Source organism: Taudactylus pleione, unplaced genomic scaffold (genome assembly GCF_031769625.1).
Source record: "Taudactylus pleione unplaced genomic scaffold, aTauple2 ptg000128l, whole genome shotgun sequence".
Lineage (NCBI taxonomy): Eukaryota > Metazoa > Chordata > Amphibia > Anura > Myobatrachidae > Taudactylus > Taudactylus pleione.
Window position 1 is genome coordinate 10,950,453 of NW_028284530.1, and position 18,643 is coordinate 10,969,095.

Consider the following 18,643-nt stretch of genomic DNA (forward strand, 5'->3'; position numbering starts at 1 on the left):
GCACTATAGGGTTAATGCCTCTGGCTGTGTCAAGGAAAGCAAGTCCTGGTAAGTCTCCCTCACACTTGGCTACTTGAAGCTTCATTAGTAGGTCACTTAATTCTCTCAGTCTCTGATAGCTTCTGTTACATAACCTAGGGAAATCATCAAGTCTTTTGAATAGTGCACTCTCTATTATCTCTGGTGAGCCGTAGCACTCATTTAATCTATCCCAGATAATTTTTAGGCCTTTCTCAGGGTGATTGATATTGATCACTCTTAACCATCTAGCATGTTCAGCGGATTAATCCCAAGCCATTTAATTAAAAGGTCTATCTCTTCGCTATGTGAAAGGTCTAACCCTCTGATTACATTTTGGAAAGAGGATTGCCAGGCTCTGAAGCTCTCAGGGCGATCATTGAACTTTGAGAGTCCGTTTGTGACCAGCTCACGGCGAGCAAGAAACTTGGCAAAGTCTAATGTGTCTTGATTGGCTCTAGGAGATGTTGTTTGTGCATTAACATGGTGAGTAAATGGTGCATGGTCATAACTGTTAGGATTGTATGGTTCTTGTTGACTTGTATCATACCACTTTTGTGTGTGGGTAGTTGTGCCTTTGTTGTAGTTTGCATATTCAGACACCTGGTGTGGGGGAAGGTTGTCCCTCATGGCCCTGTGTCTAGAATTCTCTTGTTTGCAAGTTTGCAGTTCACTGTTGACTAGTGGGGGCGCTGCATAGTGTGTCTGGCTTGTTTCATTGACAAAGTCTGAATGCATGGTTTGTACTGATTGAGGTTTGCTGTCCATTTTGGATGCTTGATTTACATATTCTGATGTGGGTTGCAATGAATTCTGCGATCCAAGCTCTGCATCAAGCACATTGATCCTCCTTATATTAAGAAGTTCTACAGACTCTAAGAAATCTGCTTCAGCCATGACGGCTGCCGCTTCCTTCTCTGCAGTGAGCTTCTCACTATTTGCTTCTAGGCATTGTTTCTCCATATCTCTTTCTGCATCCAGACGTGACCTCTCCATATCTCTTTCTGCATCCAGACGTGTTCTCTCTATTCCTTTCTCTGCTTCTAAACGTGATTTTTCTATTTTCAATTGCATCTCTTGTTCAGCAAAGGTGGCCCGCACTTTTGCAGCTTCCGCTTTTGCGTGTGCCATTATGGCTGTATTGCTGACAGATAAAGATTTGGAGGAACTAGAGACTTGGGACCTTGTTTTGTATGAAGATGTCGTTTTCTGTGACATGATGATGGAATGGAAATGCTTGACTGTGTAGAGGCTGCTGTATTGTAATGTGCAGATAACTGAGCTGACACTGTAGCAGGTCTCTGAGTAGTCAGGGTCTTGGGACTGTTGTTAGGCTGTTTGACTGTGCAGGGACTGTTGTCTTGCCATATGCAGGTGGCTGTACTGACAGTGTGAAATTCCTGTGTAGTCAATGGCGGTACTCCTATTGCTGAGCTGCCAAGGTTAGACTGTATAAAAACTCTTGTACTGTCATAAGCAGATTGCTCTGGCTGGCAGTGTAACAGATCTGTGAGTCGGTATGTGTCCCACTTGCTGACAGACAAGTTGCTGACGAAGTCAGATATATGCATCACACGCTGGGAGCTTGATATTTTACTATACTGCCCCGCACTAAGGTGTCTGACAAATTTGGAGCAGCCAGCATAACCAATACTCTATCTTCCAGTAATCCAGTCAGATGTGATCTGAAGAGCTGAGTTTATTATTCGATAGAGGAACTTGCATGGAAATGATAATAAGTAATGTGATAAGTGATGATATGACAAGTGATGGCAAGTGATGTGAAGTAATGGCAAGTGGTGTGGTAAAACTGTAAACAAACAAACAATGAAAAGCAATTACTATATGTACATGGGAATGCAAGGCAAACATATACATAACATGGTATATGCAAACAACATGAAACATACAGTATGCAAAGTACAGGCTGCAATGTAACATAGTACAGCTAACATGCATTACTGACTAAGCAGATCTACAATATGATGGCACAGTTGAAGCTTAGAACTCACCATCGGATGCTGTACCAGGTTGACCATATGTAATGATGACTGTCTGGGACCATGTGAAAAGGAAAATGGCTGCTTACAGCTCCTTTAGCCCAGAATGCATTGCTAGACTGCTATGGAATGCTAAGAAGGTCAAAATGGATCATATTTAAACTGGTGCTGTCCTGACCACTAGCTGGGGCTGCTAATGTGAATTAGTGCAACATAACAAACCCTATGCTGAAGTTATGACACAGCATATCATCCTTAACGGTGACGGAAATATCCAGGAAATTAATACAACTCGAGCTATAAGAAGATGTAAATTTTAAACCAAAGTTATTGTGATTCAAACCTTCTGTGAAGACATGCAGTGAATCTAAATCCCCACTCCAAATAATAAACAAATCATCTATGTATCTGCCATAGAGGACGAGGCTCTCCCTGAAACTGCCCCCCCACACGTGTTGCTCTTTGAAGAGCCCCATGTAGAGATTGACAAAGCTTGGGGTGACCCTCGTCCTCATGGCAGTCCCCAGTGTCTGTAAATAATATTGTTTGTCAAATAAGAAATAATTGTGAGATAATATGAATTTAACAGATTTCAGTACAAAATCTCGTGAAGTTTGTGACAACATATCGTCTCTTTTTAAGTAGTAATCTAAAGCATTGATGCCCAGATCATGTGGGATGTTAGAGTAGAGAGATTCTACATTACAAGTTAGTAAATAATATCCAGGTTGCCAAGTTACTGTGTTAATTAGATTTAAAAAATTTCTTGAATCTTTTATATAGGATTTTAGTTTAGTCACATGTCCTTGTAAAAAATTATCTATAAAAAAAGACAAATTATTGGTGAGGGAGCCCACCCCCGAAATAATAGGATGACCTGGGGGTGATGTGAGTGACTTGTGTATTTTAGGCAAAAAATAAAAAGTGGGTGTGATAGGGTGTAAATTAAACAAAAAGTGCAAAGTTTCCTTCGATATTACCCTCTCCATCAAAGCTTCTTCCAACAGTACTCTTAATTGTTTTTGGAAAAGGGCGGTGGGGTTTCCACTCAACTTCCTGTAAAATTGCTCATTATTGAGTTGTCTTAAGGCCTCTGTAATATATTCTACAGTATTGAGAATGACAACACCCCGCCCTTTATCCGTGGGTTTGATAATAATATCTCTATCCGCATATAGAGATTTTATAGCCCTTCTTTTTAATTGTTTCTTTTCTGCACGTTTACACATGATTTTGAATTGGTCAAGTGTGGTTTTGTAGAAACTCTCTATGTAGGGACCTTTAAATTGTAACAGATAAAAATCTGATTTGTTTCTGAAAGGTCCTGTCTGATATTTGAAAACTTTTACATATTCTCCATTTCCTCGCAATATCCCTCTGATTCGTTCTGCAGTGAATGTAAAATATCAACAATTTCTTCATCTTCTTTATCTAGGAGAATTGGTATAGTATCAATTGCATTTATTTTTAGGGCTTTTAGGGCAAAATAGCATTTGCAGCATAGAGTTCCTCAGGGTACCCAGGTTCAGGATGGAAACCCTGTGCTCCATCATCCTAGCTGTGGAGCCTGGGGACTTCGTGGTATCTCTGGATATTCAGGACGCGTACCTACAGGTACTTATAGCACCCTCACATCAGCGATATCTCCGGTTTACTATACAGCAACACTTCCAATTTCAGGCTCTGGCCTTTGAACTATCCACAGCTCCATGGGTGTTTACCAAAATTATGGCTATCATGGAGGCCCACCTACTGTACGTGGTCAGGGTGTCCTGTCCTAGCAGGATCCCCAGAAGTGCTTCACCACCATCTGCAGTTAACCATTGCTTTCCTGCTCAAGCACGGATGGTTAATCAACTGGAAAAAGTCCTCCCTGAATCCCTCACAGAGAATGATTCATCTGGGAGCTCTGCTGGATTCTCAGGATAAGAGAATCTTTCTGACATCAGATAAGATCTCCACACTTCAACTACAAGTACGCAGTTTTCTCCACAGTTGCCGGGTGTCAATCCACTCAGCAATGCAGGTTCTAGGATCCATTTTGTCCACCTTCGACATGGTGGAATATGCTCAGTTCAATTTAAGGCCTTTGCAAAGGCTGATCCTCTCCAGGTGGAATGGGTTACCCCATCGGATCAAAAGCTCAGACGATGGTGCTCTCTACAAAGGTGCGACTGTCTCTATCTTGTGGCTACAGATATCTCACTCCTAGTGGACAAATGGGGCCTCCTAGAGGTGGACCTCATGGCCTCCTGACACAATCACAAATTACCAGTGTATGGGTCCAGAACAAGAGATGCCGAGGCCACCTTGGATGCTTTGTCAGTGAAGTGGACCTTCCAGTTTGCAGTACCTGTTTCCTACAGTCTCCCTTCTTCCTCGAGTTCTTCAGAAGTTCAAACAAGATGGAGGCACAGTCCTGCTGGTGGCTCCAGCTTGGCCAAGACGTCATTGGTACTCAGATCTTCAGAGTCTCCACAATGACACTCCTTCCTGTTGCCTCCATGTCTGGACCTGTTGTCTCAGGGTCCATGTCTTTACTGGACCTGGATCATCTGTCTTTGATGATGTGGCTCTTGAGACATCCCTCCTAAGGTCCAAAGGATTCTCTCGCTCTGCCATCATCATGATGCTTAGAGCGTGTAAGCCAGCTTCTGCTAGGATCTACCACAGAGTGTGGCACACATATTTCCAATGGTGTCATCCCAGAGATTATGACCCCCACGTGTTTCGGATCTCCAGAGTCCTGACCTTCCTTCAAGCTGGATTAGACCTCGGTCTCTGCCTGGCCTTGTTGAGAGTGCATGTCTCTGCTCTGTTAGTATGGTTCAAGCGTAGACTTGCTTCGCTGCCAGATATCCACACCTTCCTCCAGGGTGTCCTCCGGACTCAACCTCCCTTTGTCTCCCCAGTGGCTCCTTGGGAGTTGGTGGTAGTTCTTTGGACCCTCCTGGGTCCGTCATTTGAACCACTAGATTTGGTGGAACTCAAGTGGTTAACAGCTAAGACTTTTTTTCTTCTGGCGATTGCATCCGCCAGGAGAGTGCCAGAGTTGGGGGCACTGTCCTGCCGCTCCTCTTTTCTGATATTTCACCAGGACAGGGCTGTGCTTTGGACTTGCCCTGGGTTCCTTCCTCAAGTTGTTTCTAGTTTCCATATTAATGAGGAAATTATAGTCCCGGCCTTTCAATCACCAGACCTCTTGGCAGGTGAGGCCTCTTTGGATGTGGTCCATGCCCTCAGGATTTAGGTGGACCGTACCAGTTCCCTCCAAAAATTGGACTTCTTATTTGTGCTCTATGGATTTCACATGAAGGGACGGCCAGCCAATAAACAAACATTTCAATACAACCTCACTTGCACTTATGATTTTAATCCCAAACGCTCATATGGTTTTCAAGTTGCTCCAATGCAGAAAATCCACGGTACATGGAAAAACAAGGAAAGGAAGCACAATAGTGTAATAAAGTAACTTTCTAGGCGCACACCACCGCAAATGTGTGTGTGATGAAGTAGGTAAAGTGAACAGGGGGATCCTCTCCCAGCATAAAGTCCTCCTCCCTTGAATAGATACCACCCAAAATGTGAGTGAAGAAAAGTATACGGTGAAATTCTCACATGTATGCTTACTTCCAACAATGTAGTACTTGCATATAAAGGTATCTTTGGGTTGTCAGAAACGTAGTGCCATCATGTCAGGTACAGTCTCATCCACCAATGAGAAATTAATAAGATAAAAACATCTCTGTATCCTTATTAGAATAACCCAGGTAGAACAAAAACACAGAGGTAGCAATTGTAGATGGTAGGGAAATGAAAAGGTGGCGAAATCAGTGATTTCTCCGCATTTCATGCAACTAAATAGAAAGAAAACAGATGTATGGCTTTTCCCAGCTAAAATGCTGTAGCAAAGCTATATTTTTGTTTATTAAATAGACCCCTCTGTCTTCCACCTACCCCAAACTTGCACTGTAATGAACTTTGGTATTTTATGGAATCAGCGCTTCTTAATGCCACTAACAAAGAAGCTCAGGTACAGTGTAGTGGCTGCCTTATAATATTCAATACTTATTGACTGTTGTTGCAATTTTGAGTCCAAGTACCCATTTTGGACCTATTCTTGTCTACTGTCTATATTTGTTTGTGACTCTGGCTACATTACTGTGCTGACTGCTTTAACCCCCGGCTTGTCCTTTACAATGCTCTATGCTCTAGTATTACCTGTTCTGTCCTTAGTCAGGAGCTGCCTAGTGTAACCATACTAGTGGCCGCAAGCGTGGGTATCTCATGATATACCCCATTCTCAACACAAGGAAATATAGGGTACTCATTAATCTCCATGCCCCCGATGAACCATTGGAAAATACTAGCAGCAAGGTGGGTGCACATCTAATTCCTATTACAAACAGTATTATCTAAATGCTCAGACTGTGTTGAATTTTTGTGAGTTCAGAATGATGAATCAGTGTCAAAAGCTCTCCTCTTTATAGGGCAGTCTAAATTAAATTGAGTTGAACAAAACCAGATTCCAATAATGCATGGGCCCACACGAGTTAAAATAAATTAATCCATTAAGTAATTTAAATTTGTTAAATAATTGAGCATATTTAACAAATACACCCAATTATAAGTACTTGGATTATGGGATTTAATTCTACAATAGTAACAGATAAAGCAGGAAACATACTAAGTTATTTGGTGATACTTATGTTTGATAGGCACAGTTAATTTTTTAAGACATGCTTTCAATAAAGCTTTTCCCTTCTATAGGTTTGTAATACTCTTTTGAGTAATCTGAGAAGAAGAGACTAGATCCTTTGAAAGTTTGGTACAGTTCTTTTTTAATGAGCCAAGTGGACTAACAGATCCACAACGGTGTTATTCATGCAAAAGTATTAATATTTAATACAATAAAGTTTGCAAATAATCTTAACAATCCCGGATATGCTGGTCTGCCTGCAGGCTCTCTCCACACTGTAAACAGATGCCATGCTCATACTATGCAGAACAGCGATGAGACTGCTACCCCCAAAAGTTTGCCCCCCGCGGGGTTTTAGAAATGATGTGTGTGCAAGTGTTGATACTGCACACACCAGCGGATTACTCAAACTATGAATAGCCCAGTTACTTAATCAGTGGTGTTGATTTATTGAAAGATAACAGGTACAGCTGTACTCACTGTTATACACACTGGTAGATAGACCGTAGTTTGAGCGAAGCAAGGTTCTATACAGCTCACCATCCGGTGAGTGTACGCTGCTAAAGAGTAGAGGTGCAGGGATGCTGGAACAGCTTTACGCAGGTATACATTAGGGTCTCTCTGGAGCTGTGACACTCTCACACAGTACAAAAATGGCTGCTGGATACCTTGAGCCTCACTGAATGCAAAGTTGCAAATTCCTCATCGTATCGTATCTCATTGGTGGCTTGCCAGTATTTGACCTTGCAGAAGATCTTCTCTGCAGAGCAATGATCCTTGACTGCTGGAAGGGACGGTCACATCACACCTCCCAGCATTCCCGCACAACGGTGGGGCACTGTAGATGAAGGGTCTGGACTCAAGATTCAGCAAAGAATAATATAGAACAGATGGATGAACGGACAATTGACTGAAGGTGAACTGTGCTTTCAGTCACTGTCTAGTGATATTGAAGGAACAATGCTTGAGTGAAAATCAGAAATGAAAGAAACAAAATGAAAATGATTGGTGGCAGTAAGCACACCCCCCGGGGCCGCACTAGGCAAGCCCACTCTGGTGGACCACTGCAGAGAGAGTTATCTCTAGAAGCTATGGGGGGCCCCATCATAACGTTGCTAGCTACGCCCCTAGTTGCAGTGTTATTTTTCTGTACAATAAAGGGCTATTACAGGTTATCCATTTATGAATGACATATGCTAAATACACCCCTGCTTAGCAGATTCAGTTAATATGATGAGGAGGCAAATACAGTGTATGGATATACAAATAAATCAATTATTTGTGTTTTTTCCTTGAATCTTGCCTCAGATGACTTATAATAATCCATGCTCAGATGTCAGCTCATTTTCTGCAGTCTCTTCTTGATGAACTTGTTTCTTGGGCTAACTGCTCACTTTAGTAGAAAATAGCAGCCGATACAGCTGGATCCACTTTTATAGAACAAATACTAAAGAAATGGGAGTAATGATAATTACTTTTCTAAGGACCAAACACTAATATTTTTTCAGTGTGTAAAGTGTTCGGCCAACAGTCATCAAATATATAATTCTGGCTTTCAAATACTATGTTTCTCTGTATCACCTAAAGTTAGGCAGACACAATTACATGTTGTTATTTTGAAACTATTTTAAGCATTAAGTGTATGTTTTGAAGTCTAGATCATTATCTAATCCACATTTTATTATGTGTGGCTAAAAATAGACACAACTCCTACTGATTCCCATATATTAAGAATTGTAAGGTGTTTCCAGGTCTAATCTTTTTCCCCTTCTTTTATTGTGTAAAACTGAAAAGACACTAAGGGGCAAATTTACTAAAGTGAGAGTGTTTAGAAGTGGAGATGTTGCCCATAGCAACCAATCAGATTCCACTTAACATTTATCTAGCACTTTCTAGAGTTGCTATGGGCAACATCTCCACTTCTAAAAACTCTCACTTTGGTAAATTTAACTCTACGGGTTATTTAACATCAACAGTATTTACTAAAGTGAGGGTTTTTAGAAGTGAAAATGTTGCCCATAGCAACCAATCAGATTCTAGCTGTTATCTTCTAGAACGTACTAGATAAACAATAATTAGAATCTGATTGGGTGTTATGAGCAACAACTCCACTTCTAAAAACCTGCGTGTTAGTAAATATACCTCTAAAAATGTAATTATTTTATGGTTAATTCTCCCCAATACGGAAATTTTTTATGCACAGAAACTTACATAAATGTCAAGTCTTTGTATGTGCAGACTATTAGGGGTTTGTTATTATTTTCCCTTTGCCTACTAAATATCATGTTATGTGAAACTGCCTATTCTGCTGCTAAGCCAAGACCTTAAACCATGGTAATAAGGGGGTATTATTGTATAAAAAAATACAGGAGTTTCAGGGAGGATAAATAGATTTGTGATTACTCAGTGATTTGTGGTCAATTATTCTGTTTACTTGAATGGAAAGTATACAGGCTTGATTAAAAAAAATCCTTGTTTAAAGAATCAGATTGCATGTGCTATTCTACCTTATATCCTGAAGCCTAACATGGGCTGTCCAGTGGTCACCTATAGTATTAGAGATGCCATGCAATAGCCTAGGCTAGGGGTAGGCAACTTGTGGCACTGCAGTGCTGTCGAACTACACCTCCCAACATGCCCTGCCACTGTTTTTCTGTTAGTGATTGGTAAAACTGTGGCAGGGCATGCTGGGAGGTGTAGTTCCACAGCAACTGGAGTGCCACAGATCGCCTATCATGTTTAAGTAATATGCTGCGCTACGAGCTTTGACCCCAGGTTTACCCCTTACCATTCTCTGTGTCATGTTTCAGAATTACCAGTTCTGATCTTATACCTGATTCAAAGATGGACACAGTGTGGATCGGTGCTGTGCTAATGCTAATACAACAGGTGGTATAATAGCAGCAGCGGCTCCTTACTTGTCTGGTCGGGGGGGACTGCATTAGCTGCAGCCTCTAGAAGCCAGAAATGGCTGCCAAAATAGCAGGGGAGTGGCTCCCCGTGGGACTTCCTGTCTGGCTGTGATCAACAGGGAGTGCTTCCAATCAGTCACTGCCATGCCATGCAGTCCCTCAGGGTGGCAAAATTTACTGGGCCAGCTGCAGTCCCTAGGTAAAATCTGTCACTAGTCTTTAGTAAAAAGAAGCCCACTGCTGTGTTCCTCAGATCTGCTGGCCGTGTCCAACGACGGCGGCCATCAAATATATAATTAACCCTCAGGTTAATCAGGATGTCCAGTAAAACCACTCTACCAATGCCAAAGCCAGTAACTGCATCCGAGGACATGCCCCTGTTTTCTGCAACAATCTCCCTCCCCGCCGCCAAATGGGTGAAGACTGTCACTCACCCAACATCTGCAGCTGCACTGCGCCCAACATCACAGAAACAGACCTGCACATGTGCAGTATGGCTCCTGTGCATGAACAGATAAAAAAATTGGAATTTTTGCGAAAACATTGAACTATCGTAAATCTCTGGATCAGCCCCTTAGTCAACTATTGTCTAACGGGGCTATCCTGGGAGATACTACTTTTGGGAAGCCCATGGCAAAGCTTCTTGCCATATATGTTCTAATTACCTGGTGTCTCCACCTGTGATTTAAACCAAAGGAAAATATTTACACAAATGTCATAGTAGTTTTGCCATATGGAAAGCTGTATATTATGTACTGTATTACATAAAACATACACAAAAGAGATATAATGCACACATATATAGAGAATAACAAGCAATAAAACTCCTGTGCAGATAAATAAGTATATAAAAAATAACCAAAAAAAAGTTTACGCTTCATATAGAACAAAATACTCAGAAATTAATTTTTAAAAATGCTATTATGCACCATAAACAAATGTGATTCACTTGCAGATTTGGACTACATGCAAACAACTGAGTCCTGGTAGCTAGTTTGGGTCCCTTACTCTGATCTCCCATCCCAATGCAGCCTTTCCACTCATTGCCCAGGATTCTGCATAAATTCAGAGATGCCAACACGATTATGCAGGAGGTAATTGGATTCATTTTGTTTACCAGTTATGAGTATAATTATATACCTGCAGAGGTATCCATATGTTTGTATACCAGCTAGTAAAGGAGGACATTTAATTGGATACCAACCAAAAGTACCCACATGATTACATACTAGCCAGCAGATGAATGAGTGGTTCAGATTCTGGGACATCTGACAGAACCGAATTTTGTATTTCCGAGTCGAACCGAGGCATGTCTCTGTTCCTCCCAGCAAATTTGGTTCTCAAAATGATGCAAAACATCCTGATCCCAGAAATGTTGGACCTTGCTTTTATTGGATTGCATATAAATCCCTCCTAGTCATATCCAATTTTAATTCCTACTTCCTAATCCTCCCTAAATTAGCTCCACCTTTGTGCATGTGATGAAAGCACTGCACATATGGAATGTGCAGGCCTTGTTTTGTGTTAAAATAGAAGAAATTGTTAATTTAAAAAATAATGAGTGCCTAGGGTTGGTTGTCCCACGGAGGGGGGACTCCATTTTTGGGGGGGTCTTGGCTTTCTGAGGGATTCCAGCCCTGATCTGACCAGTTTGGTGCTGGTTAATGTTATGGCAGGGGGACCCCATGATGCATGTCTCCCTGCTACATGGTTCAGCCCAGTGCTGGTTATTGGGAAATAGGGGGAACTCCACGTAATTTTCCCCCCTGTTTTCCAATGCTAGTCAAGGCTCAGAGGTCTGAGGCTGGTTACTGATTTGGGTTGATTTCTATATTATTATATATAAGCCAGTAGATCAGTGGTTCCCAAACTTTTTTGAATCACGGCGCCCTAGAGTGTTGGCATTGTTTTCATGGCATCTCTAAGCCAAAAGTTTGTTATTGAGAAACTCAGAAAAAATAAATGATTAAATAAATTGTGCTTAGCTGTCATCCTTAGGTTCAGTTATGAGGTGATGGACAGGCATGTGCTTCTGTTTGTCCACATATTTACATTACATTGACTAAATAATTTAATTTGGTGCTAGACCACCAACTGAGGCACCCTTGTAAGTGTCCTGAGGCACCCCAGGGTGCCACTGGCGCACAGTTTGGGAACCACTGATGTAGATAAAGACTACCAGGGGTGTCCATGTGATAACATACCAGCCAGCCTTGTGGCCATATAGTTATCTATATGCCAACCAATGAAATTGCTGTAATTTGGGGAACTGAAGATGCAACATTTCATAATTAAACCACTTAGCTCTTAGAGCAAGACAGCAATAGTGGTTTCAATATTGAAAGCACGTGTTGTAGGTTTATAGAAGAGAAAGTATATTGGTCGGCACTGCAGTCAGTTAAGCTTCTACACAGCAATGTCATATCTGCTGGTTGCTGTCTGCAGTTTACTGTGTGGAACAATACTGCTTTAAATGTTAGATTAGTATGATAGATCTTTAGTTATATGAATATTATGCCCCAGATCAGTGGTCTCCAACCCGCAGCTACCGGTAGCTCGCGGCCGTAATTTGGGTAGCTCTCCTAGCTGCAGTACTGCTGAGTCAACAAGGAGGAAGTGACCTCTGAGAAAGCCGTGGGTGGAGCAGTGGGGATGCGCATCAGGTGATTGCCATAGGGCAACACAATAGGTCACGGATAACATCTGGACATCACAGGAGTCGACTGCTTTTGAGGCGAGTGACCCCTGCTAAGCCCTGCCAAAAAATCACACAGCAGCCCTGCCTGTATCTTTTGCTCCTCTACTGTACTTACCTCCTTGGAGCCGGTAATTAAAAGTGAAATGTGCAACAATATCACTATATTAATTAAATGCATTGTTGTTTTTTATGAAACATTTTTTTCATTTTCATTGAATGATCTGAAATTTTTTTGTTATTAGCCAGATTTTTTTTTTTTTAAATGTTAGTACAGTAGTTCTTCAGGAGGTTTCATTTTTCTCGAGTAGCTCACATCCCAATTAAGGTTGGCGACGACTGCCCTAGGTGATATTTACTGAGAGTACTTACTTCCCATTAATATAATTTCCTCTAAATGTGTGTTTCGATCAGAAATTAGCCCCTAAGAGATAGGAGATAGAGAATAATGCTAGGATAGTCACTACATACTGGGAGGTTTATGCCTAATAAATATGTTATGGTCAAAGCACTAGAAATCTGGACTGCAGGGGTAGCACATGTAACACTGGGAATACAGCCTAATGCTGAAATTCAATAGAACTTTCTCCAGAAAGCTTTGTGCAGTTACACACAGTTCCAAATGGGAAAGGTTGGATGCTGACAAAAATGGTTATGTCAGTTTTCTTTTCTCCTGATACATGATTTATGAAAGAATTTGCTTTCTGTTAGACACCAGATGTTGAGAGACCAGAGCACTGGATTATCCCAGCAGCAAAGCTCAGCAACACATCACATGTTTTGCTGAACCAACTCTTAGGATTGACTTAACAAAGGCATAGTCTGTGTCAGTGGCAGTGATTCCCGACCGTATTATGAGCCTATTAATATGCAGAGGAAATGCCCTGGGTCAGAGTGTGTTCAGCTCCGTGACCTCGAGGTCAATCATAATTGGCCTAAAAGGTGGCACATGGCAGGGAATGAGCTGTAATGATTTAGTCAGTATCTATTTCACATCAAGACATTTCCATTCCAAAAAGACCTAATCGAAAGTAATCTGAAAATTAGAGAAAATACAAAACATGCACACGGTCACTTAAAGACCTATTTCCTTGTGTTCCCCTCCCCAAATAACCTTGCTCAGCTGAAACGCATTGTTTCCCTCCTGGCTTGGAGTATAAATGCCTGGGAGAATTGTCTGATCGTAATCGCACATTACAAACTGTGACTGTTAAAATATTATTTTTCTGTTAGAGAAATAATGATATTGCAGTGTTAAGTGGAGGGTAACTGGGGTGACCGTGTAACAGGAAGAGGAAGCCTCTTGTTTAAAAATTATATGGAGACTTCTGCATGAATTATAATCAATTACTGCTGGGAACAGTAGATAATGGTGCATCACCCATTACAATAATATTGTTTCCCTACTATTATAGAAATATGATATTGGAGAAAGAGAGAGAGAGAGATTGTGTTAAAAAAAATACCAGTTTGGTGCAATGTTAGTAATTGCATAGTTTCTCGTATTAAGTAAACCTTGCAATTACACATTTTTTTCCAAGAATATTTAAAATGTTTACAAATTATATACAATAAAATGTTTTTTTTTCTTTTTTGGTTTTATTTCTTGATTTTATTGGTTATTGAATTGCAAATGTGTATTCTATAACAACATGAAAACCATATTGCATGGTTTATAACAATATTTTTTTCAGCGCATTTAGAACTTCTTTAACGTAAGTCAAATCGGTTTAAGGAAGAAGATTCATACGTTTATTTTAATTTTGTACTCTTAAACCAGGAAAAATGGTAAAGGTCCTATTTAATTCATACTCCTTGGCCCTGTGAGGCAAAATCCAGAACTGGATTTTATCCAGGTGTCAATGTCAAGGTTTATTCCAAAGTGGTTGGATTCCATCTTCCCAAATTGGGTAGTGGCTCCTTATTTGCTTGTTTGGTGAATCTGTTTTTCTAGTTATTTTGTTATTATATCTGTTATGTAGCAGTCTGCTAATCAGGAGATCAACTTCCCAGTCAATTTTCCATCTAAAAAAGGTCTTAAATCTTCTTTAAAGATTTTGCTCTTGAAACACAATTCATTTAATTTAATCCCTATTACAAAAGAAATCAAACAAATATTTATAATGCATTCAGACTGTGAACATTTAATTGTTTTATGTATGGGTGAAGATGTCAATTAGAGTACACAATGAATTTTTACAGATGAAATAACCCCAATTATTTTTTAATAAGATACAGTCAACATACATATATTTATAGAATATATCTGGCCCATCAAAGACAGTCCGTTTCATACCTGAGTGTAATATAAAAGTTGTCTTTGTAATAAGACACAAATTATACAATTTATAGAAAAGATAGATATTTTCTTTCTTAATAAAATATTACACTTAGCAGCATATTTTGTTAGTTTATTTCATTCCTAGAGGAAAAATAAACCGTCCATTCAAAACTATGTACTTTCTTAACAAGATTAGAGTCAATGAAGGAAAATATATACTCAACATCAAAACACGAAAAAAAACAAAATATGCATTATGTGCTTGACTGAGAACCTTACCCTCTGGCTCAAAAAATGTTGAAGTTAAAACCTGAAAATTCCTTGAAGATATTCCAAAATATATTCTAGATAAGAAAACCAAAATAGCATGCAGCTTTTCATGCAGAAAAAAATAACTAAGAATTATTTAATTTCAAATTGACTTTTTGTTTAATTCCATGTGTGAGTTGCTACATCTGTTTTTGATGTAAACTCAAAACATACATTACATGGTACAAAATGAGGAATGACATAGAATTCGTTCTTCATCAGTTTAAAAGAATTAACCTTCCTACCTTTACTACACCAGGAGACTTCAGTGGTTTAGTTGGGAGTAGGAAGTCAGTTTCAAGGGTCCACAGTACCCAGCTCTTAATTTACAAGTGAAAGCATGTTAACACCTTCATGACTGGGGGCATTGTATATTTTCATGGTCAGTCCACATTAAAAAGTTTTGTTATGAGTCAATAAAACTGAATATAATTTCCTTAAGTATTTTTGGGAGATTTATCAGAGCTTGGAGAGGGATAAAGTGTAGAGAGATATAAATAGGGGGACATTTATCAAAGCTTGGAGAGAGATAAAGTGGAGAGAAATAAAGTACCCACCAATCAGCTTCAAACTGTAATTTTATAGGCTGTGGGGAAGATGCTACTATACTGCTTCGGCCTATTTCCTGAGGCGAAGCAGGAAGCAGTACCAACGAGATGCCAGAGTGAGGGAGTGAAAACTTCCTCCTCCCGGTGTTCCCTGCCAGAGCCCGCAGCGCATCAGCCTAGTGCCGATGCACTGTGTCTCACCTCCCGGCCGACTCCACTGGGCATGCGCGGGATCTCACAAGCAAAGCGAGATCTCCCATGCAACCCAGCAGCCGCCACAGCAGTGACAGTGCTGTCACTGCTGTGCTGGGCAAACGACTGCTGCAGCTGTCGAAATCAATAGATGCAGCTGTCGGAACGGTCAGTGACACTGACCGTTCATACATTGGATGGCACATCGGTGCACTATGTTGTAGATAGCTGCTGCTGAGACTATTTCTCACTTCTCTGCTGGAGCAACTCACATTTTTTTATTTATCAAACTGATAAAAGTTTGGAAAAAGAGTTACATTTTTATTTTCTATTGTACATTATCATGTTTATTTGATGCAGCATAGAGTGTATGTTGTCACGTGAACCAAAAAAGGGCGTGGGGAAGGGATGTCGCCACATTATAGTGTCCCCAATTCACATTACGCCAAACAGCAGTGCCAGATAAAGGTTCATCTGGGCCTGGAGCTGAAATGTATGAAAGGCCTATTGTGTGCCGGTGTGTTTCACCAGAAGAAATTAGATCTAGACACTTTAATGAGAACTAAAAAAAAAGTTCCTAAGTGCCACAAATAATAAAATATGACTATATCTATCTATATTCAGGGCCACATAGGACCCTTTTCTAAGGGGTCTCCCAGTGTATTGTATTGTATGGATTTGTACTGAATTCCGTCATCGTTGCCCTGTCCCCTGCTTCACATCGCAGATAGATATCTGACGCATTGTGTAGCAAGGGTGGGGCCACAATGATGTGATTGCGCCATCATGCCCACTGTGCCGCCCACTAGATCATGCGTGAAAGACAGGAAGAACAGCATGCTGTCACATACGTCCCTCTGTGATGATGTATGGGGCAGCACAGCGCTGTCATGGCTATAGTACTAGAGTGCATTGGGGATGGAGAGGAGCAGGGGCACACTGAGGTGACCTGACATATGAGATAAACTGGGACACTCAAACCCGGAGAAACGCGTCAAGAAAAAAGGAATACTACAATAGCTCTGTTGGACTATTTATGCACTGGACTTACATTGCTCAAGTTCATGAGATTGCCATCTCTCTATTGAGCCCTTTAACTCTGCACCAGCCATGCACCCACTCGGCACTGAGCCCCCTGGGAACAGACAGTTGCTATACAGCCGGATTATCACAGGCCCTCAGGCAGCAGCCGAACTGTGACCTTGAGATGGAATTCCTGCTAGTCGCCTTGGTTAGGCCGATGTTCCCACTGACAGGCGGTAGAGCACCCATCACACACACACAGAGAATCTGCACCCTTGTTGCTGGACGGTGAAGTGCTGCACCCCACACAGGACCATTTGGGTGAGTGTGTGTATAACAGATATTGTGCCATAATGGGTACGGCTGGTTACATAGTTAATCATTTTTATCTTGGATGAACTGTCTTACCTACACATTCTGGAGGACATACCAGTTCTTAGCTCATTTGAGACGTCCAGTGTTTTTGGATTACATCCATACTGCCAAGGGTATCAGGACAGTTAGCATTGCTATACCTGTGTATGGTACACATTCACCAGCTGTGTCAAACACTGCTCTAAAATCCCGGCATAAGGACTAATTCCTCTCTAATCATCCATGCACTGTCCTACTTTACAGAGACCTATATATCCTGTATTGACATTGTGAGTCAATACATTTTATTCAAGAACACTGCATACCACATTTCTGTTATTTATTGTATTATGTCTATTGTTTTTATTAAATTGTTTTCATAGTCTCTATTGGTATTTTTCAAACAAGCGCTTCAACATTATTTGTATTTAAGTTTTGTTTTACTATATATGATGCTCACAATAGCTAATCTATACATTTAGTGAAATATCCCTTGTACAGTTTTTCTGTCTATCATTTTTTCATCATTATTTCTTCTTAAAAGTCTTACAGAAATAAAAACAGGAAAAGGGGTAAAAAAATTAAAATTAATGGAAGGGAGTAAGGGCTACATCATGGGATTAAACAAGGCAGGTACAAATAGCACGAAAGTAACATAACAGAAAAAGCATACAGTATTGATGGACCAGCCATGGGTAAAGGCAGGGCCAAGGCTATAAAGAGAACCACCTAGAAAAATGAGGGCAAAATATTAACATTCAAGATGCCACCAATATTGTCCCAATGCTAAGGTCTTAGTACCTTTTGCACTTGAGTTGAAATCCCATAGCTGAAGTCAGACAAGGATTGGACAGTATGGGAACCGGAGTATCTCTACAAAGAGTAAGAATAAATACAGGGTGCGTGGTCAGGTTTTGGATGCATTTAATTTAATATATACAAAAACTTCAAGCTAACAGTCAACAAATTGATGGAAAGCCACCAATGTGGTCTCACAGATTGTTACAAACAATACAACAACACATCAAATAAAGCTCGTTTGTCTGTCAAACAGTATCATTAACTGTAAGAGTTGCTCTGGATGGGGATCTAGGAGTCCTCTGGGCAATAGGTTCAGTTGTTAAGACATAAAAAAGGAGGGGGCAGACCTGCCTTGTACTGTGAGTCATAAAGAAAGCTGAACATCTAGCCCATGGACCATTATAGAGTACCACAATGGAGTCCAAAATTGCACCCCAAAATATAAACAGAGATTATACCATGTGCATGTACCTCCAATAAGTCTGTCAAAACTTGTCAAAGAGAGAAAAGGAAAGCTCCCCCAAATATTCTGACACTGATTCCAGTTGTGATGGTGGCTGCTAGTTGCTAAGTTGTAGCTATTAACTTCAACTGTTTTTCTGAAATTTTTCATGTGTAGTTGTTGTTTGTCAATGTATATCTCAAGGCCTTAGAATTTTGATGTAGTACTGCTGGTCTTGGTGGTGAATTTGAGATTGCTTTAGATAATGCTATTTTTCTATAAAAATCGGTTCAGGAACTCCTGTGGGTGGGGCATAGGTGGGTGGAGATGTGGATAAAGTGGATGGGGCTACAGCAGGGTGGGGCATCA